The sequence below is a fragment of the Ranitomeya variabilis genome, chromosome 5 (assembly GCF_051348905.1).
Source record: "Ranitomeya variabilis isolate aRanVar5 chromosome 5, aRanVar5.hap1, whole genome shotgun sequence".
NCBI classification, from domain to species: Eukaryota; Metazoa; Chordata; class Amphibia; order Anura; family Dendrobatidae; genus Ranitomeya; species Ranitomeya variabilis.
Window position 1 is genome coordinate 298,359,068 of NC_135236.1, and position 23,377 is coordinate 298,382,444.

A 23,377-nucleotide genomic window follows, 5' to 3' on the forward strand; every position below is an offset into this window, starting at 1 on the left:
TATGAGGTACCGGCTGTGCCTTCCGTTGAGCCTCCTGCTCCGGTGTTGGTTGAGGGTGAGTTGGAGTACGTTGTGGAAAAGATCTTGGACTCTCGTGTTTCCAGACGGAAACTCCAGTATCTGGTCAAATGGAAGGGATACGGTCAGGAGGATAATTCTTGGGTCACTGCCTCTGATGTTCATGCCTCCGATCTTGTCCGTGCCTGTCATAGGGTTCATCCTGATCGCCCTGGTGGTTCTGGTGAGGGTTCGGTGCCCCCTCCTTGAGGGGGGGGTACTGTTGTGAAATTGGATTCTGGGCTCCCCCGGTGGCCACTTGTGGAATTGTACTTGTGTGCATCATCCCCTCTGTTCACCTGCTCCTATCAGTATGTGGGAGTCGCTATATAACCTTGCTCCTCTGTCAGTTTCATGCCGGTCAACAATGTAATCAGAAGCCTTTCTGTGCATGTTCCTGCTACTAGACAACTCCCAGCTAAGTTGGACTTTTGTCCTTGTGTGTTTTTGCATTTTGTTCCTGTTCACAGCTGCTGTTTCGTTACTGTGTCTGGAAAGCTCTTGTGAGCGGAAATTGCCACTCTGGTGTTATGAGTTAATGCTAGAGTCTTAAAGTAATTTCTGGATGGTGTTTTGATAGAGTTTTCTGCTGACCATGAAAGTGCCCTTTCTGTTTTCTTGCTATCTAGTAAGCGGACCTCGATTTTTGCTAAACCTATTTTCATACTACGTTTGTCATTTCATCTCAAATCACCGCCAATATATGTGGGGGCCTCTGTCTGCCTTTTGGGAAAATTTCTCTAGAGGTGAGCCAGGACTGTCTTTTCCTCTGCTAGGATTAGGTAGTTCTCCGGCTGGCGCTGGGCATCTAGGGATAAAAAACGTAGGCATGCTACCCGGCCACTTCTAGTTGTGCGGCAGGTTTAGTTCATGGTCAGTATAGTTTCCATCTTCCAAGAGCTAGTTCTCATATATGCTGGGCTATGTTCTCTCGCCATTGAGAATCATGATACCATGTTGCCCAATGACAGTCCCAAAACATCACTGCTCTAGAGGAAATCTGCATCTCTGTTGTGAATTCCGTTCTCGGGCTCCCTCTTGTGGTCATGAGTGGTACTTTGTGAGTTCTGTTCATGGGCTCCCTCTGGTGGCTTTTAGTGTTACGGCTGGTCTGTAGCTGGACTCCAGCTGCCTCGTTTCCTGCTAGGCCTGCTGCCTATTTAACTCCATCTGGACCTTTACTTGTTGCCTGCTGTCGTTGTATTCAGTACTGGTTCAGATCTCTCTGGGACTTCCCTTGTGACCTGTCTCCTCGTGGAGAAGCTAAGTTCATGCTAGTCCATTTTTGCTCATTTCTATTTGAAAATGTTTCTCAGTATGTTATGAGTTCAGTCCAGCTTGCTTATATGCTATTTGATTGCTAGCTGGAAGCTCTGGGGTGCGGAGTTGCGCCCCTCACATCGTGAGTCGGTGTGGGGGTCTTTTTGTATTCTCTGCGTGGATACTTTTGTAGTATTTTATACTGACCGCACAGATTCCTTGCTATCTTCTGACTATTTAGTTATTAGCGGGCCTCATTTGCTAAAACCTATTTTCATTTCTATGTTTGTGTTTTCCCCTTAAACTCACCGTTATTATTTGTGGGGGGCTGCTTACATTTTGGGGAAAATTTATCTGAGGCAAGTGAGGCTTTGTTTCTCTCTAGGGGTAGCTAGTTTCTCAGGCTGTGAACGAGGCGTCTAGGCCTAGTTAGGAACGCTCCACGGCTGCCTATAGTGTGGTTTGATAGGATCAGAATTGCGGTCAGTAAAGTTCCCACATTCCCAGAGCTTGTCCTTATTTTTGGGTTTACTTATCAGGTCAGTTCATGTGTTCTAACCACCAGGTTCATAACACATCTCCATCTGAGGAATGGGCCAACATACTAACAGCAATGTGTGCCAACCTTGTGAAGACTTTGGAACGTTTGACCACTGTCATTGCCAACAAAGGATAAATAACAAAATATTGAGATGAACTTTTGTCAATGACCAAATACTTATTTTCCACCATATTTTGCAAAATAAATATTGCCAATTCATACAAGGTGATTTTCTGGATTTATTTTCTCATTTTTGACTCTCATAGTTGTGGTCTACCTATGATATCAATTAGAGGCCTCTCTCATCTTTTTAAGTGGGAGAACTTGCACAATTGGTTGCTGACTAAATACTTTTTTTTCCCACTGTAACTCCTCCAACTCGACTTCTCATATGAACTCCTCTCCCTCGGTTAGCCATGCAGCAAATGCTTCCTCTGACAAGGATTTGTTACAGAGCCCAGATTATAAAGGGGAAAGGAGTGGCTAACCGAGCACAGCTGTGAGCACAGGGATTTCCAACATGGCCGATTAACCCCTGTTCTGCCAGAAGAAATAAACACATTTAAAATGAAGGAGAAGTGCTTCTTTTCAGCGCCAGAGTAGAAGCAATCAGACGCTGCGGTCTTCTAGCTTCACACTGTCACGGTAACCCCGTGACACTGTCATGGTTATCTTTTGTACATTATAGTAAGTTTCTAACTCTGTGATAGGCCATGTGCCTTTTTACTAAGTCCCATCCACTTTTCAAAGTTGCCAGGGACAGGGTCACAAAATTTTGCACCGCATAACACATGGATGACAGTTTTCAAGCATAGTGGTGTTGTTAGATTGCCTTCAGCATCTTTATTTTAGACTGCTTGAGGTTTCATTTGTCAGAGATTACTGCCATAACAGAGTTTTTTCAGTTATTGTACTTGCACGGCTGTGTGCTGTGGCTGGCACATATCTTGTTTCTTGTAACATGTAATTATGTAATGTTTGCAAAGATCCCTCCCAATATGTATAAATCCAGAGTCATCATCAGAGCTGGAGGGCATAACATACTGTGATTTACTGAGTGATGGCTTATTGACAGGGGCGTAACTACCGCGGTCGCAGGGGTCGCAATTGCGACGGGGCCCGCAGTGCTTAGGGGCCCACCCAGTTCAGCAGACTGGGCGGGCTCCTAAGAACTCTAAGCTACAAAATGGGCCGCCGGCCCTTTAAATAATTCTTCCTTACAGGCCCTGCTGCGCGTGCACTCGCGATCACGGGTGGGACTGCACTTGACCCGCAGCAGAGCCCCTCCACCGCAGAGAGCCGCACACCACTAGTAGTGGTGGTCCACTACTATAGCTGCCACTGCTCTGTGCGCACAGGACCTGTGATGAGGTCACAGGAGGGGAGGAGTTGGAGTCACATGATCAAGGGCTTCCGTGTAGTGCAGGACAGTAGTGCAGTGCTGGTTGTCATCATGCTGGAGGAGGGTAAGCTTTTGTGTGAGGTCAGGAGGGGTTTGGGTGGATGTAGCAGAGCCGTGTGTGTATGAGGTGTACGGAGCGGAGCCGGGTGTGTATGAGGTGTACGGAGCAGAGCCGGGTGTGCATGAGGTGTACGGAGCAGAGCCGGGTGTGCATGAGGTGTACGGAGCAGAGCCGGGTGTGCATGAGGTGTACGGAGCAGAGCCGGGTGTGCATGAGGTGTACGGAGCGGAGCCGGGTGTGCATGAGGTGTACGGAGCGGAGCCGGGTGTGCACGAGGTGTACGGAGCAGAGCCGGGTGTGCACGACGTGTACGGAGCGGAGCCGGGTGTGCACGAGGTGTACGGAGCGGAGCCGGGTGTGCACGAGGTGTACGGAGCGGAGCCGGGTGTGCACGAGGTGTACGGAGCGGAGCCGGGTGTGCACGAGGTGTACGGAGCGGAGCCGGGTGTGCACGAGGTGTACGGAGCGGAGCCGGGTGTGCACGAGGTGTACGGAGCGGAGCCGGGTGTGCACGAGGTGTACGGAGCGGAGCCGGGTGTGCACGAGGTGTACGGAGCGGAGCCGGGTGTGCACGAGGTGTACGGAGCGGAGCCGGGTGTGCACGAGGTGTACGGAGCGGAGCCGGGTGTGCACGAGGTGTACGGAGCGGAGCCGGGTGTGCACGAGGTGTACGGAGCGGAGCCGGGTGTGCACGAGGTGTACGGAGCGGAGCCGGGTGTGCACGAGGTGTACGGAGCGGAGCCGGGTGTGCACGAGGTGTACGGAGCGGAGCCGGGTGTGCACGAGGTGTACGGAGCGGAGCCGGGTGTGCACGAGGTGTACGGAGCGGAGCCGGGTGTGCACGAGGTGTACGGAGCGGAGCCGGGTGTGCACGAGGTGTACGGAGCGGAGCCGGGTGTGCACGAGGTGTACGGAGCGGAGCCGGGTGTGCACGAGGTGTACGGAGCGGAGCCGGGTGTGCACGAGGTGTACGGAGCGGAGCCGGGTGTGCACGAGGTGTACGGAGCGGAGCCGGGTGTGCACGAGGTGTACGGAGCGGAGCCGGGTGTGCACGAGGTGTACGGAGCGGAGCCGGGTGTGTACGAGGTGTACGGAGCGGAGCCGTGTGTGTACGAGGTGTACGGAGCGGAGCCGTGTGTGTACGAGGTGTACGGAGCGGAGCCGTGTGTGTACGAGGTGTACGGAGCGGAGCCGTGTGTGTACGAGGTGTACGGAGCGGAGTCGGGGGTGTACGGAGCGGAGTCGGGTGTGTACGAGGTGTCGCATCTCTGCTTCAGGAACATGGCCGCCGCGATCTCCATCTGGGCACGCGCGGCATCCTGCGGCCATTTTCCTGAAGCCGCGGCCAGCAGAGCGCCGCTTCTGCGCACGCGCGGCCAAAGGAAGATGGCCGCCCCACCGATCACCAATGAAATGTCGCACATCACGCTATTTTCCCTCCCCTGTGCAGTGGATTCGGGACCTTGGGCATGCGCACACCACTACGCCACCAACGGAAAACTAAGCAAGATCTGGGGGAAGACACCACGCCCATCTGACCAGACCAGCCTGATTGACAGGCGAAAACGACTACTTTGGTAACGTATTTCGGCAGCATAGGTGGGGAATCGGGGTCCACAAAATACACTATTGCAATGCACAGCTCAGGCCCTATTTAACAGTATTTTTATCTCATACGGAAAAAACGGGGTGACAGGTTCCCTTTAAGAGAAAGCCAAAATAACCCCGGGACAGAAGGCGAGAGCAGGGGGGAGGTGCGGGACAGAGCCGCTTTAGGCTACTTTCACACTAGCGTTAACTGCAATACGTCGCAAATGCGTCGTTTTGCCGAAAATACGCATCCAGCAAAAGTTCTTGCTGGATACGTTTTTTCGTCATAGACTAACATTAGCGACGCATTTGCGACGCATTGCCAAACGTCGCGTCCGTTTTGCGACGCTTGGGCGTGTGGTAGCGGACCGTCGGGAGAAAAAAACCTTACATGTAACGTTTTTTGCTCCCGACGGTCCACTTTTTCCGACCGCGCATGCGCGGCCGGAACTCCGCCCCCACCTCCCCGCACTTCCCCGCACCTCACAATGGGGCAGCGGATGCGTGGGAAAAATGCATCCGCTGCCCCCGTTGTGCGGCGGAGACCACACTAGCGTCGGGAACGTCGGCCCGACGCACAGCGACGGGTTGTTCCCGACGCTAGTGTGAAACTAGCCTTAGTCGCTAGTGTGAAACTAGCCTTAGTCAGGAGAAGCTGAGGAGCTGCAGCCGGTTTACATCAGCCACCCCTGTACCAGAGAGGAGATTGTGAGTTGTGTATATGAGCTGGTATCTCTGGTGTGTGTGTGTGTGTGTGTGTGTGTGTGGTATCTGTAGTGTGTGTGTGATAACTGTAGTATGTGTGTGATATCTGTAGTATGATGTGTGTGTGTGTGATATCTGTAGTGTGTGTATGTGTGTGTGTGTGATATCTGTAGTGTGTGTATGTGTGTGTGTGTGTGTGTTATCTGTAGTGTGTGTGTGTGTGTGTGTGATATCTGTAGTATGTCTGTGTGCGTGTGTGATATCTGTAGTATGTCTGTGTGTGTGATATCTGTAGTGTGTGTGTGTGATAACTGTAGTATGTGTGTGATATCTGTAATATGATGTGTGTGTGATATCTGTAGTGTGTGTAATAACTGATGTGTGTGTGTGTGTGTGTGTGTGTGTGTGTGTGTGTGTGTGTGTGTGTGTGTGTGTGTGATATCTGTAGTATGATGTGTGTGTGTGTGTGTGATATCTGTAGTGTGTGTGTGATATCTGTAGTATGTGTGTGTGAGGCAGCGGCGTAACTACTACGGTCGCAGCTGCAAGCGGCTCTGGCAGGTCAGGGGGCCGTGAGTCCCCTTGAGCCTGTCTCCCTTATGCTTGTGTCCCCGTGTGCCAGTCTCCCTTGCCCATTAGTCCCTGTGTGTCCCCATGTGCCTGTCTCCTATGTCCCCTTGTGCTTGTGTCAGTCTCCTTTGTCCCCTTGTGCTTGTGTCAGTCTCCTTTGCCCACTAGTCCCTGTGTGTCAGTCTCCCTTTCCCACTTGTCCCTGTGTGTCCCCTTGTGCTTGTATCCCTTGTCCCCTTGTGTCAGTCTCTTGCTCACTAGTCCCTATGTGTCCCCTTGTGCCTGTCTCCCTTGTCCCCTTGTGCTTGTCCCTTGTCCCCGTGTGTCAGTCTCCATTGCCCACTAGTCCCCTTGTATCAGTCTCCCTTGCCCACTATTCCCCGTGTGTCAGTCTCCCTTGCCCACTATTCCCCGTGTGTCAGTCTCCCTTGCCCACTAGTCCGTGTCCCCGTGTGCCAGTCTCTCTTGTCCACTAGTCCCCGTGTGCCCTTTGTGTCAGTCTCCCTTGCCCACTTGTGTCAGTCTCCCTTGCCCACTAGACCCCTTGTATCCTTCTCCCCTGCCTCCTAGCCCCCATGTGTCCCCTAGTGCCTGTCTTCCTTGCCCCCTTGTTCCCTCTCCTCTGCCCCCTCGTCACCATTTGCTCGTGTCTTTGTCACTGCCCCTGTATGGAGGGGCTGCATTATACTATGAGGGGGGCTGCATTGTATTCTATGGGGCTTACATTGAATTTTATGGCGGGGGGGGCCCCATTTGGAAGTTCGCACCGGGGCCCATAACTTTGTAGTTACGCCACTGCTTATTGACTCATCTGGAAGCACAATGACGAATCTGTAAGTAATAAAGGCAAAGAAAAAAAAACAAGACAATCTAATACCCTATTTCCTTCCTCTAAGTGATTGAAAAAGTTATTTAATCACTGCTTTACATCGCAGTCAAGAATACTGTGCCTTTCCAGCAGGAATGATATAAAACATCTGTGTTTCAATATGGATGTTAATTGTTAGAACTAGCCATGGACCTCATTTGCATTTCCCTTTTTTTTTATTTTTTGTATAATAGACATTAACCTTTTAGTGACCATAGACCTACAACAGGTAAAGCTTTTTATTGGCTTAAAAGCACTGGTTTTTATTAAATTCATGAGTCAAGGATCATAAACCTAAATAATAACATTTTTAGCTATATTTTTAACATAAAAAAATAATAATTTTCTGATAGTGTGAAATATTTTATGTACTCGCTTTCCAAATGTTGGCATCCTTCTTCTTAGGCATCGATCACTTCCTACCATTCCAGTGCTTTACTAATACAGTTACATGATGGCTATATGGCCGTCACATCATATAGACACAGCGACTTTAGTAGTCCGGCTATTCTGTTACTATGGGCAAAAAGTCACACACTTTAGTAATCAGATCAGGCATGGACACACCATTGCTGTATACTGTGTAGCTGCACAGGGGCCCAAGAGATTAGGGGACCCATTTCCACCTTCCTAATGATGAGCTACTGGACTGCAAAGAGCAACTAAGACCAGCAGTGGGGTAAGGTGTAGAATATCAATGACTAAATATTACAAAATGAACAATTTTTTTCAATTGGATGTGATCAATGGTGCAAATTTGAATGCTGGGTTTGCATTTGCAAATATGTTGGAGACATTTACCAGTCTAGGTTTAATTAAGGTGGTTGAGCATTTGATCTTTGTTTCAACAAACGTGTAGGGGGAAGAGATTTTGCAGTACTTACAGAACTAATCTATAGGTATTACCAGTTCAGCTTTGATCTTGTTTTTGAAGAGCTGCTCACGTATTAGTACTGCCATCATCATAGACTGTCCCTTATCACCATAGATATGTCTCTTATCCAGGGCCTCATCCTGGTGTGTATATGTTACCCATCCAGGTATACAGTGAAGGAAATAAGTATTTGATCCCTTGCTAATTTTGTAAGTTTGCCCACTGACAAAGACATGAACAGTCTATAATTTTAAGGGTAAGTTAATTTTAACATTGCGAAATAGAATATTAAAAATAAAATCTAAAAAATAACATTGTATAAATTATATAAATGTATCCTGGCCCCCATCCTGGCATACATGTCCCTTATCCTGTGCCTCATCCTGGCATATATATTCCCCATTCGGCTGCTGTTCTTCAGTGCATAAAAAAATAAATTATTATACTGGCAGGCACTGTAGTGTGTAAGGAGGGTGCCTCTGACTGCGGCGCCCCCTCCCCCTCATTCCCTTAAGGTTTCAGATCACGCTGCTCCCCTCCTGCCAACTAGCTAATGGGGTGAGGGGGTGGGGTTTAAATTTGTAGGGCCAATGAAAGGGGTGGAAAGTACATTACAGCCTCTTCAGGAGCTATATATAGTGGCTCGTTGCCGCCCTCTCCTCATCTTCCCCCTCTGTTTTGGGTCCCGGAGGTGCTTGTTCCACCCTACCTCCCTATTTTTAAGGTTTTATGTCAATGTTGAATTCTGTTTATTTTCTAGAATGCAAGTCACAGCATTAAAGAAAGAAAGGACACATGGGTACCGCTCGTCAGCTGACTTGCCTGTGAATATGCAACAGGGCATTTGGCGGCGAGCGTGGTTTTTAATTAAATTTAAGTGCTTTTCTAATGGTTCAAGTTAAGTAAGTTAATAAAGCTGTGACCAACCTTCACCCATCAATTGGTGTTAGTTGTATTATTTCTTATACATATTGGTAGTGGGTTGGAGGGCGTGCTGGCAGTTATTATTGGGTCGCTGAAGTCTCACCTTCTCTTCTCTCCCTCGCCGTGTTGTCCTCTTCTGAAGCCAGCAACTGACTTCAGTGTATGAGCAATGGGAGATCATAACGTCAGTGCCATGCACCCCCATTCACGTGCATGATGATATCAGATGCTGGCCTCTGATTGGCTAGCAGCATGTATTGTAGTGCATGGATCTGGCAGGTCCCCGCAGCTGATTGTGCGCCAAGGACACACATCCAGTTGAAGTTTGCACTCGCATCGGCGTCCCCCCCACCAGCACGGGCCCAGTTGTGGACGTGATCTCTGCAACAGCGATCGCTATGGTCCTGATTGTGAGACCAAGAGAGCTGTGCTGTGTGAGGAAAGCTACACTAACAAATGCAGAAGGAGAACCTGTAATACTGATATATTAGTAAGTGCTACATAATCATATCTAAACACATTTGGAAAATAAAGATAACGTAGACAACCCCTTTAAGACACCATTAGTTATAAGCATAGGTTTGTCTGTTTCAGCTCTTCCTGTGCACATATGAGTAATAGTTTGCAACTGGCAATGTACTACTGCCACGTAATATTACAGTCATTGTTCTCTGCCTATTACCATACATTATTTTATTAATTTCATCCTGCAAGCCAGCAACCAAAGACAACACCAAGGTGAGGAAAATACTATGCTATTACACAATACCATCCAGACGTCTTATTGGCAAGTTGGTTCTTGATAGTTTTTTTGTTTGTAGAAGGTTTGGAAATTGTCTGTCATCTTCTCCACTGTTTGCCTTAGGTGGGGCCCTTTTCTTCTGACAGGTTAATAAAGCATTTGATTGCTTTGATTTTGGCAAAGTTGTCACACAAAACTTATAAAGGTTTAATGTTTTGCAAGTGAGGCTTATATGGCATTAACCTTTAATCGTGCCTCAGAAAAGGAGAGTTTACTGAGAATATAGATCATATATTATGCACATGTTAAATGCATACTAGGTCTTTTTATAATCATGCTAAAATTATCATTCTTGAAAACTGATGGTGGAAAAAACAACAACAAAGAATATCTGCGAAAGCAGGCTTTGGGGCGGATACATGAAACAGTTTATGCCAAAAACTGTTGTAAAACACTTTGAATAGTCACAATTTGTTTTTAACAATGTGGAATTGTGCAAAAAATGTTGTGCCTTTTTGCACTTTCACCTGTATTAAGCAACTTGGCCTAATAAAGCAAAGCTGTGGAGAAGCAGAAGGTGGCATGACTATGCTCGCCTGTCAACTTCATGTAAAGTGGTGGCATTTCTTACACCAGAATTGTTACTCCAGTTCTTGACTTAAGTAGATTCTCTGGTGAGGCACAAAGGGGACACACACCACTGATAAGATGCACCAAATTCATTAAGTGGCGTTAGTGTAGAATCAAACAATCATAGAATCATAGAATGTTAGAGTTTGAAGGGATCTCAAGGGTCATCGTGTCCAGCCCCTGCTCAATGCAGGATTCACTAAACCATCTTAGACAGATGTCTGTCCAGCCTCTGTTTGAAGACATCAATTGAAGGAGAACTCACCACCAATCATGGCAGCCTATGCCACTCATTGATCACCCTCACAGTCAGAAAGTTTTTTCTAATATCTAATCTGTATTTTATCCCTTTCAGTTTAATTCCATTGCTTCTCGTGTTTCCATGTGCAAATGAGAATAATGATGATCCCTCTACAGTATGTCATCCCTTCAGATATTTGTAGACAACTATTATGTTTCCACTTAGCCTTCTTTTTTGCAAGCTAAACATTCCCAGATCATTTAATCGTTCCTCATGGAACATACTTTGCAGAACACTTACCATCCTGGTAGCTCTTCTCTGAACTTTTTCCAGATTTTCAATGTATTTTTTAAAATGTGGTGCCCGGAACTGGACACAGTATTCCAGATGCGGCCTGACCAAGGAGAAGAAGAGGGGGATAATTACTTTGCAGGATCTAGACTCTATGCTTGTCCTAATACACCCTAGAATTGTGTTTGCCTTTTTTGCAGCTGCATCACACTGTTGACTCATGCACAGTCTGTGATCTATTAGTATACCCAAGTCTTTTTCACACGTGCTGTTGCTTAGTTCTATTCCTCCTATTCTGTAGATGTAGTTTTCATTATTCTTGCCCAGGTGTAGATTCTTTAATTTCTCCCTGTTAAATACCATTATTTTAGCTGCTGCCCATTGTTCAAGTGTACCTAAATACTTCTGAATCCTTTCCCTGTCTTCTCTAATGTTAGCTATTCCTCATCGCTTTGCATCATCTGCAGATTTGATTAGTTTACCTTTGGTTTCCTTTTCTAGATCATTAAAAAAAAGGAGCACAAAACTGGGTCCAGGACAGAGCCTTGTGGTACCCCACTTGAAACACTCTTCCAATTGAATGTGCAACCATTTATTACCACTCTTTGAGTACGATCACTGAGCCAGTTATGAATCCACCTAACCGTAGCCTTGTCCTATACTTTGTCATTTTTTCAATAAGGATAGCATGAGCTACTTTATCAAATGCTTTGAGAAAGGGTTGTATTGTGGGTTGTAGATCTGTATGGTCTTCAGTGATACTATCACGGATTCAGAATACTATCTGCAATTTTATCTGTTTTAACAGAACAGCCTACAGCTTAATTTACAATCAGAATTTTTAATAGTGCAGGTTTTCTTATAAGAGATAGAGGAGGCTTTTGGGTCACATCAACTTTAGCACCTAGGTACAACTTCAACCTCTACACCCTTTTTGTTACTCCTCTGGCGATGGATTTGAACAAAAATTGTGATATGATGCCTATGAATCATATTTAAATTTGTATACAGTAGTTTGTGAAGAATAATATTTTCATGGTCCCTCTTTTCAGTAGACAATTACATTAGTAGTGCTGAAAATGAAGTAGTTTAAGATAGTTTTTCTGAAACATTGTACTGAATATATTATGCTTTCATCTCATATTATTTTAGTCACAACATGACTATGAAAACCAAGTACAGGTGCTCGGTGCACCATTGGCATGGCCTAAAGTATCCATTTATCTCCACCCATCTCTGTCTCCTGTAAAGCCAAAGCTGTCAGTCAAGGAAGAAGGGGGCAGAGATAGATGGAAAATTAGTAGGTGAGAAGATGCACTGAACTGTTTGACTACAATAAGGTGTATCGGTATCTGTCCTTGGTTTGCACTATTTACCATTTTATATAGTTTTAGGCTCTATTAGGTAGTGATCTTAGCCTATGTTAGACATACATTTTTATATTCCTGTAAAAATCTCTTCTACTGCTGCATTTTGATATGTTTGACAAATTTGTCTCTTGGGATAACTTTTCAGTACTGGAATGCATAACTGCTGCAACTATGTGACTTTATACTATTTTCAATGAAGCACTTATTTATTGCAAAAATTTGAAATTTGGGCAAAAGTAATTCTATTTTGCTACTTTTTTTGTTTGATTGTTAAATCTTGGCATTTTCGCCCTTTCATCACTCAGTGGACCTACTTGAAATTACCTCCTTCCTTAATGTTTTGTCTAAGCACAAGGACAACAATGTGCAGACGTTAAAGTAAGCCATTCAGACTAACTTGGTGATTAAGTCATTGTGACCTACAGGAAGTTGTCTGCATGGACAACAGAATATTTTAAGTTGATGAAATTGCTGTTAAATGAAATATGAGATGCTCCCTCAGCAAACCCCAGGCTACAAGAGCATGAATGGCTTTCATTTACGTACACATCTGTATTATTCTTTGAAATCTATGTAATAGTCCATGATGAATGCATAAAAAGAGCTCAAGATTTAAATCTGTATGGTGTTACACTACTATACATAATAATTTCAACATATCGATACAATTTTCAGGGTCACTTGTGGTGTCTGGCAACTAGCCAGAAGTAGTCAGTGGCTCACTGATCATACAAAGAATGGATAGGTCTGTATTTTTTATCATAGGTACACTTGAACTGTGAGAAACAGAATCTCAAAAAAAATCCAGAAAAAAAAAAACATTGTATGGCGAGTGGAGTTGATACCAAAAAGTTCCACTTTGGTCTTATTTGACCACATAACTTTTTATGTCTCCTCTGGATCATCCAGATGGTCATTGGCGAGTTTCAAATGGGCATGACATGTGCTAGCATGAGCAGGGGGACCTTTTAGTGGCCTCCAGGATTTTAATCCATGACAGCGTAGTGTGTTACTAATGGTAATGTTTGAGACTATGGTCCCGTCTCTCTTAAAGTCATTAACCAGGTTCTCAAGGAAGTTCTGGGCTGATTCCTGAATTTTCTCAGAATCATCATCACCCCACGAGGTAATATTATTATTATTATTATTATTATTATAAATTATTATTAATATGCAATATTTTGCATGGAGCCCCATACTGAGGAAGATTGATAGAATTTCTTGTGTTTCTTCCATTTTCTAATAATTGTGCCAACAGTTGTTGCCTTCAAAACAAAGCTGCTTGCCTATTGTCCTGCATGGAACAAGAAACCTGACCCGCACCTCTATATAATGTGAACAGGTGCCCGCTGCAATGACTACATAACTTACAAAAAGGAGGAACGCAGCAGCACTCCGTAGAGACCAATATATATGCAAACAAAATCTATCATAATTGCTGAGTAAACTGTAATAAAAATTTAAAAAAGAAAAAAAAAAAATTACTTACAAAAGTGAAGGTTCTTAGCACATAAATTGGCCAAATCATGTGAGCCCATCAACCGTGACAAGGTGACACTTCTCCGATGGGTCTTATCATCTAAAACATTCCTCTCTTGGGCTATAAGCCTACAGTGTGAATGGGCAAACATGCCTCTCCTGGGTTAAAAACCTACATATTTAAGTGGGCTGGTAGGAACCAGAGCCTATCGAAAACAACCCTGAGCTGATGGGTGGGGTGCAAAGTCAGAAAAGAGGCAGTCACAGCCTCCAATGGCAAACTGCATAGAACAAAAAAATGTAGTGTTACTAATGGTAATGTTTGAGATTGTGGTCCCAGCTCTTTTCAGGTCATTAAAGGTTGCACTCTATCGTGCCAAAGCATGTCTAATATGAAATACATGAAATATGAATAGCAAAATGGCTTTTGAACATTAGGAAAATATTTGAGAGACGCTTTGCACAGAATTTGATTTAATCAAATAGTGTGAGCCCATCAACCATCGTCAAGGTGGTCTCATTAAACTGATGGGTCCCTGTCCTCCCTGTCCAAATGTGAACACTTACCGAAGGACAATGTCTGTATGCCTGGGTGAATGTGGACACCTCTGTTCAGCAAAGCCTACATATGGGTTGGCCGGAACCAAGTGTGATGAGATGTAATTAAAAACCACATGGTGATGGGAGGAGAGCTCAGTCAGTAAGCTAACATAGAAATGACAGAAAAAGACTGGCACATCCAAACTAGTGTGAATAGGTGCATACCAGGAGCAGCTACCTCCATACACAAATATACAAAAAAGGTTGCACTCTATCGTGCCAAAACATGTCTAATATGAAATACATGAAATATGAATAGCAAAATGGCTTTTGAACATTAGGAAAATATTTGAGAGACGCTTTGCACAGAATTTGATTTAATCAAATAGTGTGAGCCCATCAACCATCGTCAAGGTGGTCTCATTAAACTGATGGGTCCCTGACCTCCCTGTCCAAATGTGAACACTTACCGAAGGCCAATGTCTGTATGCCTGGGTGAATGTGGACCCAGGCATACATATGGGTTGGCCGGAACCAAGTGTGATGAGATGTAATTAAAAACCACATGTGACGGGAGGAGCTGCTCCTGGTATGCACCTATTCACACTAGTTTGGATGTGCCAGTCGTTTTTCTGTCATTTCTATGTTAGCTTACTGACTGAACACTCCTCCCCTCACCATCTGGTTTTTAATTACATCTAGTCACACTTGGTTCTGGCCAACCCATATGTAGGCTTTGCTGAGAGAGGTGTCCATATTCACCCAAGCATACAGATATTAGCCTTCGGTAAGAGTTCACATTTGGACAGGGAGGTCAGGTACCCATCAGTTTAATGAGACCACCTTGACGATGGTTGATGGGCTCACACTATTTGATTAAATCAAATTCTGTGCAAAGCGTCTCTGAAATATTTTCCTAATGTTCAAAAGCCATTTTTTTTTTTTTTTAAATTCGTTTATTGATTACAGCGTTAATCATACATACACTTGCTTATATTCATTGACATCCAGAAGGCACATAATATTATTACACATAACCATATTTGGGATATTGCCAAGGTTACAAGCAATGCATGACAATCATTTGTTCAATCTTATTTAAACTTTAACAACCTTATCGCCTAATAAAACCTCTGAACCAACATGCTGCCATTCAAAAGAGAATTCCAGATAGATTCCGCCCAATAAGTAAATAGTATTCCATGCAATCTGACACCCTTTCCTTGTATAATTGTTAAGTTATGTTGATCTAAACAGTAAGGGAAGAAGAATTCCATCTTCCCCATATCTTCTCAAATTTGGCTGGATTACCTCTATTCTGATATAATGCCCGTTCATATGGAATAATGGAATTCACCAAATCGATCCACGCTCTAAGAGTTGGGCTGGAACCCCCCATCCACCGTAGAGCCAACACCTTCCGTGCTAAAAACAAAGTCTCCCTCAGAAAAATTCCCATATGACGGTCCCAAGTCTCAGCCTCCCATACTCCAAATAAACATACCAGAGGTTCAAGTGGGACAGGGATAGAAATCAGTGATGTCAACAGTGTCGTTACCTCATTCCAGAATTGGGAGACAATAGGACACTGCCATATCATGTGAATGAAATCTGCCTCGCTAGAATGGCATCTCAGGCAGTCTGATGAATTTAAACGACCCATTTTGAAGAGACGAATCGGGGTCAGATAGGATTGATATATGATGTATAATTGTGTCATCCTATTATTAACTGATGGGGAGACTTTAGTTGGGGATTCCAAAACCTCATCCCATTCCTCTCCCAGTGTGTCTGGGAGAAGTCGTCCCCATTTCCCTTTAATTGAATCTATGGTGGATCCCTCACTCATGGATAAGAGATAGGTATATAGAGAGGAAATAAGTCCCTGGGGACCCTGCGAATTAAGAATACCTATTAACGGTAAATCTGAGATAGCCCGACCTGTATCTGCACTCCGCATATGTGACTGGAAGGCTGACCTTAGTTGTAGGTAACGGAAAAATTGAGATTTTGGTATATTAAAAGTGTTTTGTAACTGCTCAAAGGAGGTAAAGATCCCCTGCTGGTATAAATTACTCACTGTAAGAACATTGTATGATATCCAGAATTCAGTGGACGGATGACCCAGCAATATCGGGAAATAACTATTGTTCCATAATGGCATTTCATTCGCTATATCAGCAAACCCTATTAATTTTTTAATTTGTCTCCATATTGATCGTGCTAGTCGGAGCATGGGAAGTAAATGAGGAACCGCAGTTCTCTCCATTTCCAAAAATCCCAGTGGGCAATCAACTTTGGCTGAGTACAGAATGTGGTGTTCAGAGTTAGGAAGAATTTTCCCTGGCATCCACATATTCAACATTTTGGCCTGGCCTGCTAGGTAATACAAATGGAAGTCTGGCAGGGCCATCCCACCCCCTTGTTTAGGTCTCTGTAGAGTGGATAATTTAAGCTTAGGTCTAGCCTTTCCCCATATGAAGGATGTAGTAAGGGAATTTAGGGTTGCGAAGAAAGATTTAGGTATTATAACTGCACTATGCTGAAAACAATAACTCAATTTGGGGAGCAATATCATCTTTATAAGGTTAATGCGTCCAGCTACAGATAATGGTAATTTGTCCCAGGTGGCGAATTTGGATTTAACCACATCCAGTAATGGGAACGTATTAAGATGTAAATCTAGGTGACTACTCTGGGACATATATATTCCTAGATATTTAAACTGGGAAACAATGGGTAGCAGTGAGAGGGTTTCAAGGCAGGGTATTGGGGTATGGGAAAGAGGCATCAGAGCAGATTTTTCCCAGTTTATATAAAGGCCAGAAAATTTACTGAATCTGTCAATCATCGTTATTACTTTTGGCAACGTGTCTTCCATTTGATCCATAAATACCACCATGTCATCCGCATACAAGCCGATGACATCTACCCTATCAGCAATATGTATCCCTTTAATATCTACAGATGACCTCATTCGTATCGCCAGAGCCTCTATCGCCAAGGCAAATAGAACCGGAGAAAGAGGGCACCCCTGTCGAGTTCCTCTATGTAAAGAAAACGATGTAGACATTAAGCCGTTCACCACCATACGTGCCCTGGGCCTCGCATACAATGTATCTATCCCTCTCAAAAATTTGTTCCCAAACCCATATTTCCGCAAACATGCAATCAAAAAGGGCCATTCAAGGGAGTCAAAAGCCTTGGCTGCGTCTAGCGAAGCCAATGCCCACTTGTTATCCGGTTCCAGAGAACTATATTGTATGACCGACTGTACCCTCCTGATATTTATAGAAGTATTTTTCCCAGGCATGAAGCCAGTTTGATCCGGGTGTATGAGATCTAATATGATCTTGTTCAGTCTAGTGGCTAAAATCTTAGTAAAGATTTTGTAATCTACATTTACCAAAGAAATTGGCCTATATGACCCACAGTCTAAAGGATCCTTCCCCTCCTTCTTAAGTACTATAACATTAGCGTCATAAAACGTTTCAGGAATAGATTCCCCCTCCCATATTCCTCTGAGTACCTTCAGCAGTATGGGGGCTAGCTTGTCCCGGTATTTCTTATAAAACTCTATGGGAAACCCATCAGGTCCTGGGGCCTTTCCAGTTGCCATGTCAGTCATAGCCTGTTCCACCTCTTCCAGAGTAAATTCGGCCTCCATAAGAGCTTGTTGCGATGGATTTAGTGAGGGGAATGTTATATCTGATAAATAATCTAGGCACTCATCAACATCAGAGTCACTACTAGATTTATATAACAAGGTGTAATAGTCATAGAAGCCCTGAAGTATTGCATCAGAAGAGGATACTAGAGATCCATCCGACACCCGGATCTGCAAAATTGTATTGGAGGCATTATGTTGACGTACCAAAAAGGCTAGAAGTGTACTGGCCTGATTCCCTAACTCAAAATATGATTGACGAGTGAAAAACAGTTTACGTTTTGATTTAACATCTATGTGTTGGGTATAAAGTCTTTGGGAGGTGAGCCATTCAATTCTGTTACTGCTGGACTGATTGGTTATGTAAGCAGCCTCTGAATCTTTTAATTTTTGTTCTATCTCCTCATCCTCCCTCGCCGTTGCCCTCTTTATATAGGAGATAGTGGAGGAAAGACATCCCCTTAGATATGCCTTCAGGGTGTCCCAAAATAAACCGAGGTCCTGGAGCTCCGAATGTACCAGAATGAAAGTATTTAACTGAGCAACTGTCCTGTCACTAGAGTCTATTAATTTTAACCAGAAGGGGTTCAATTTCCAGGACCTACTGTTAGTATCGGAACGTCCAAATTTAAGTTTAAGAATAATTGGGGAGTGATCCGAGATCCCCCGGTTACCATGTTCAATACTATCCACCCATAATGCCAATCCACTCGACCCGAATATGTAATCTATCCGAGATAATGACTGTCTAGTGGATGAGTGACAAGTATACCCTTTGATCTCCGGATGACTCATTCTCCACAAATCCAGCCAACCACTACCATCCATAAATAATGCTAGTTGAGAGGGAGGTTGAGGTATAGTGTCTCCCGACGCTGCGTCATCCAATCTCAGCCTATCTATGGATTGATTCATAGTCAAATTGAAGTCTCCCATACAGATAACATTGGCTTCCGGGTACTTTAAGGAGAAGCCCAGGGCCATACGGAGAATTGAAATATTGGCAGGGGGGGGGTTATAGATACATAACAACACGTATTCTCGTGAGTCGATGAATGCATGTACAAAAACAAAACGACCCTCTGGATCACGCCTCGCCTCCTTCGCCTCCCATCTGACCTCTTTGTGTATTAGTAAAGAGACTCCTCTTGAATAACTAGTGTGAAAGGCATGTAGGGACCATTGTACCCACGGTTTTTGCATACATCGAACTGTGTCCCTTGTTAAATGTGTTTCTACTAGTGCTACAATGTGGGGGTGGTATCTTTTTATCTGTGAGAATACTTTAATTTTCTTTCTAGGGGTCTTTATGCCTCGGATATTCCAGGCCATGCATATAAGTTCAGCTCCCATATTTACTCTTAAGGGAAAAGTTAATACATATCATTATTATTCGGGTGTATTTCAACAATATCATCATACTGGGCATAGAGTTAGTGTCAGTGGCAGCTTTACCTAATAAACAACCAAAACTAAAACATAAAACCAAATTAAGCAAGAAAACTTGAACATTTGGGGAGAGTATTTCCATCCTCCCACAGTTAGGTTGAAAAGGGGATACCCTCACTGAATTCAGTGTCCGGTATTGTTGATTTTCCCGCACCTATACGGAAAGCTCAATTTTATTGCCAATATACAAGGAACCCAAATCAGGGGTCTTCCGTAGTTGGTCCTCCATTAGACCGCAGCCATTCAAACGCCTCCGCTGGGTCTGTGAAGAATAATGAGGAACTTTTATGGACGATACGGAGCCGAGCCGGGTAGAGCATAGAATAGACGATGTTTTTGTCTCTAAGCTGCTTCTTGACATCCACAAATCGTGCACGCTGTTTTTGAAGATCCGCAGAAAAATCTGGAAAAATCGATATGGTGGCATTATCGAATTTGATGAGGCCCTTCTGTCGCGCCAGACGAAGAATAGTATCCCTGTCTCTGCAATTAAGAAGACGCGCCAGGAGAGGACGCGGCGGAGCTCCAGGAGGGAGAGGCCTTGCTGGTATTCTATGGGCTCTTTCCACCGAAAATGTTGAGGAGAATCCATCTCCCAATGTGGACCTAAGCCAGTCCTCCAAGAATTGCTCAGGCTGCTGACCCTCTGACCGCTCCGGGAGACCTATAATTCGAACATTATTACGGCGTAGTCTATTTTCCAAATCATCTGCTTTTTGCTTCCAAGCATTTACAGATCCAGTGGCTTTGGTTAATTTGGCCTCCATAGGAGTAATGGTGTCTTCTATATTAGATACCCTCGTTTCGACCTCTGATATACGCCCCCTCATAGTTTGCATATCATGTCGCAGGCGGCCCACCTCAGTATGCACATCTTCTATTTTCTCTGTAAGAGAGGCTCTAGTGAGGGATATGGCCTGCATTAACTGCTCCGATGCCTGTTTGAGAGTCAGTTCCACCTCTTCCCCTTCACCAGTACCATCAGAGGGGCGACCCTTGCGTTGAGAGGATGTAGGGTTATTTCTAAGGTTGCGTACATTATCGTGGGGGTCATCTTTAGCAAATTTTTTAAGTTTTTCAGCAGCCGCCGCTCCTCTAGATTGCTGCATATCGGGTATACACTTGAGGAATCCGCAGATTAATTTCAGAAATAATTATAAACAAGCTGTGCTCCAACTTTATAGTTATAGATGAGTCAGGCTCTCATCCCTGTTCCTGTATAATATTAGATTGTACTCCAAGATTCCTCCAGTTTAACAAGTAATAATAATGAAGATCGTAGTGTGGATGTCCAAGTATTCACCCAGTTTATTCTCCAATAGCAGACCACACCAAGGGAGATATCCCAAGGAGGCAGACAGTTAGGTAGAGAATTGCCAGATCTGTGCAGATGGAGCAGCTAAGAGTTTATTCAGGCACCGTGCCCCAAAGCAGCCAACAGCCCCCACAGGCAGAACAGCAGGGAGGGGGGGGTAATCCCTCCAAAGTTATGGCGCTGACAGGAAGTTATTTAACCAGGGGGGGTGCAGGGCCCAATCTTTCTGAGCTCACACCGCACCTCCTCTCTATTATTTCAGGCTGGAAGCTTACTCCCTGATCTGCACCGCTAATGTGCTGTACCGCTCTCTCCTCGCTGCTGGAGAGAGCGCCGCGATAATGGCTGCAGTCTCCCTAGGCACCGCCCACCACTCCGGACCCGGCACCTGCTTTCTCTGCTCTATATCTCCTCCGGTGTTCCACAGCTCCTCCGCTCTGTGCAGGTGACCGCCGCTACTCCAGGGAATCCCCTCGGCTCCAGATGCAGCCGGCGCCGCGTCCCGACCGCTGGCGCCGCTCTTAAAGATGGCCGCCGCAGCTCAGTGATCTTGCCGCCCTTTCAGGCCACCGCATTTACCGGCGTCCCAGAACTCCAGAATCGCCGTCCAAGGGGGGGTACCACGTCGCGATCCTGTCCTCGTCGGCCCCAGCGAGAGGAGAGTCCGGCTTCAGCAGGAGATGGTGGCGCCGCGTCCTGTGTCCTGGAGCGCGCGCGCCGAAGATGGCCGCCACTGCACGTGGATCCTCCTGGCGTCTCAGTCTCTGCAGCTCCTGCCGCCTCAGGTCACCGCAGCAGCCGTCCGGAGTGCTCACAAGGTTCCTCAGGATGAGGGGCTCCAGCCCCTGTCGGTAACGTCCGCTGAAGTGCGGTATAAGTGGCAGGATTAGTTTAGGATCTATGGAGCTTTCCTTTAGTGCGTCTTCCTTCTCCGGCTACATAGCCACGCCCCCCCCTTCAAAAGCCATTTTGCTATTCATATTTCATGTATTTCATATTAGACATGCTTTGGCACGATAGAGTGCAACCTTTTTTGTATATTTGTGTATGGAGGTAGCTGCTCCTGGTATGCACCTATTCAACACTAGTTTGGATGTGCCAGTCTTTTTTCTGTCTTTTCAGGTCATTGACCTGGTCCTCCTGTGTCATTCTGGGCTGATTCCTGACCTTTCTCAGAATTATCCTTACCTCACAAGGCAAGATCTTTCATGGAGCCCCAGAAAAAAGAAAATTGACAGTCATCTTGTGTTTCTTCCATTTCCATTCAACAATTGTGCCAGCAGTTGTTGTCCTTCTCACCAAGCTGCTTGCCTATTGTCCTGTAGCCCATCCCAGCCTTTTGCAGGTCAACAATTTTGTCCCTGGTGTGCTTACACAGCTCTTTAGTCTTGGCCATGGTGGAGAGGTTGGAGTGTGATTGATTTTGTGGACAGGTGTTTTTTTTTTTATACAGGTAACAAGTTCAAACAGGTCTGTGAGAGCCAGAATTCTTGCTGGTTGGTAAGTGATCAAATACTTATTTCATGCAATAAAATGAAATTTAATTATTTAAAAATCATACAATGTGATTTTCTGTTTTTTATTTTTAGATGTTGTCTCTCATAGTTGAAGTGTACCTTCGCTAAAAATTACAGACCTCTCCATTCTTTGTAGGTGGGAAAACTTGCAAAATCTGCAGTATATCCAGGGCTGCCATCAGGGCATTACTGCCTCTTTTGGCGTATGGGGCCCGGTGAGCAGAGGGGGCTCTCTTCTGCTCACAGGGCCCCAGCTGCAAGTTTCTCACAGTTCAGTAACTGAACACACATTCAGTTAAAATCTATGTTGCTGAGCGGGAAGGCTTCCCGCACGGCAACAGTTAACAGCTGCAAGTCAATCACAGACCGGCTACTGACATCAGCGTGCATTTCGCCACTGCCATACACCGAGACTTACTAGATAGAAGTACTAGGCAATCCCATGACAGTATTGGGAGTTAGACATAGGCTTCATATCTGTGAACAATTGGAGCTTGCTTAGTAGACCCCAAAGTTGGTCTCTCTTAGCTATTTTGAGAGAATCACACAACTATACATCCTACATCATTCATATTATGCCACAGGAAGGTTCACTTATAGCTCCTGGAAGTATGCCCCAAGTGTCATAGGTGCTAAAGAATGCATTTTGACCTCCTGTGGAGTTGTCCATTGATTTGGGGATACTGAGCCCAGTTGGTTAGATTTCTAATTGACAGTATCGGGATGCCTATCAAGGAAGACACCTGGACTCACCTTTTCTTTTACTGGCCCTAAACAGTACTCGGTGACAGAGAGGCTGTTTCTAATTGTATCCTTGTTTATTGCTCAGAAGTGGTTGCCTAGGTTGTCTCATAGAACACCAACCATTTCTGAATGGAAATCAACAGTAAATCTTTCCCTTGCTTTTAAGAAATTTATTTATATTCACAAGGCTTGCCATTATAAAAATGCTAAAATCTGAGGTATATGGATTTAATCCCCCCTTGACTGCTTTTATAAAAAAAATGGAAGAAAGAGAAATTATTAGAAATAATGTGAGAGACTCTGATCTGGTCTGTTATATAGTGGTCATCTGTCCCAGATATTCAGGACTTCTGGGCCAAAAGGGGTTGAGGTTTATGTAAATCCTGCCCAATTGTGAGTATTTCAGGGGTGGGACAAAGCATTCTCAGGAGGGTAGTGTCACGAAGTGACTGTCCTGGCGTGACACGACCCAACGGGTGGTCGGTCACAAAACAGTGGAACTCACAACGTAACACAATAACAACGGTGGTCCCTGAGATA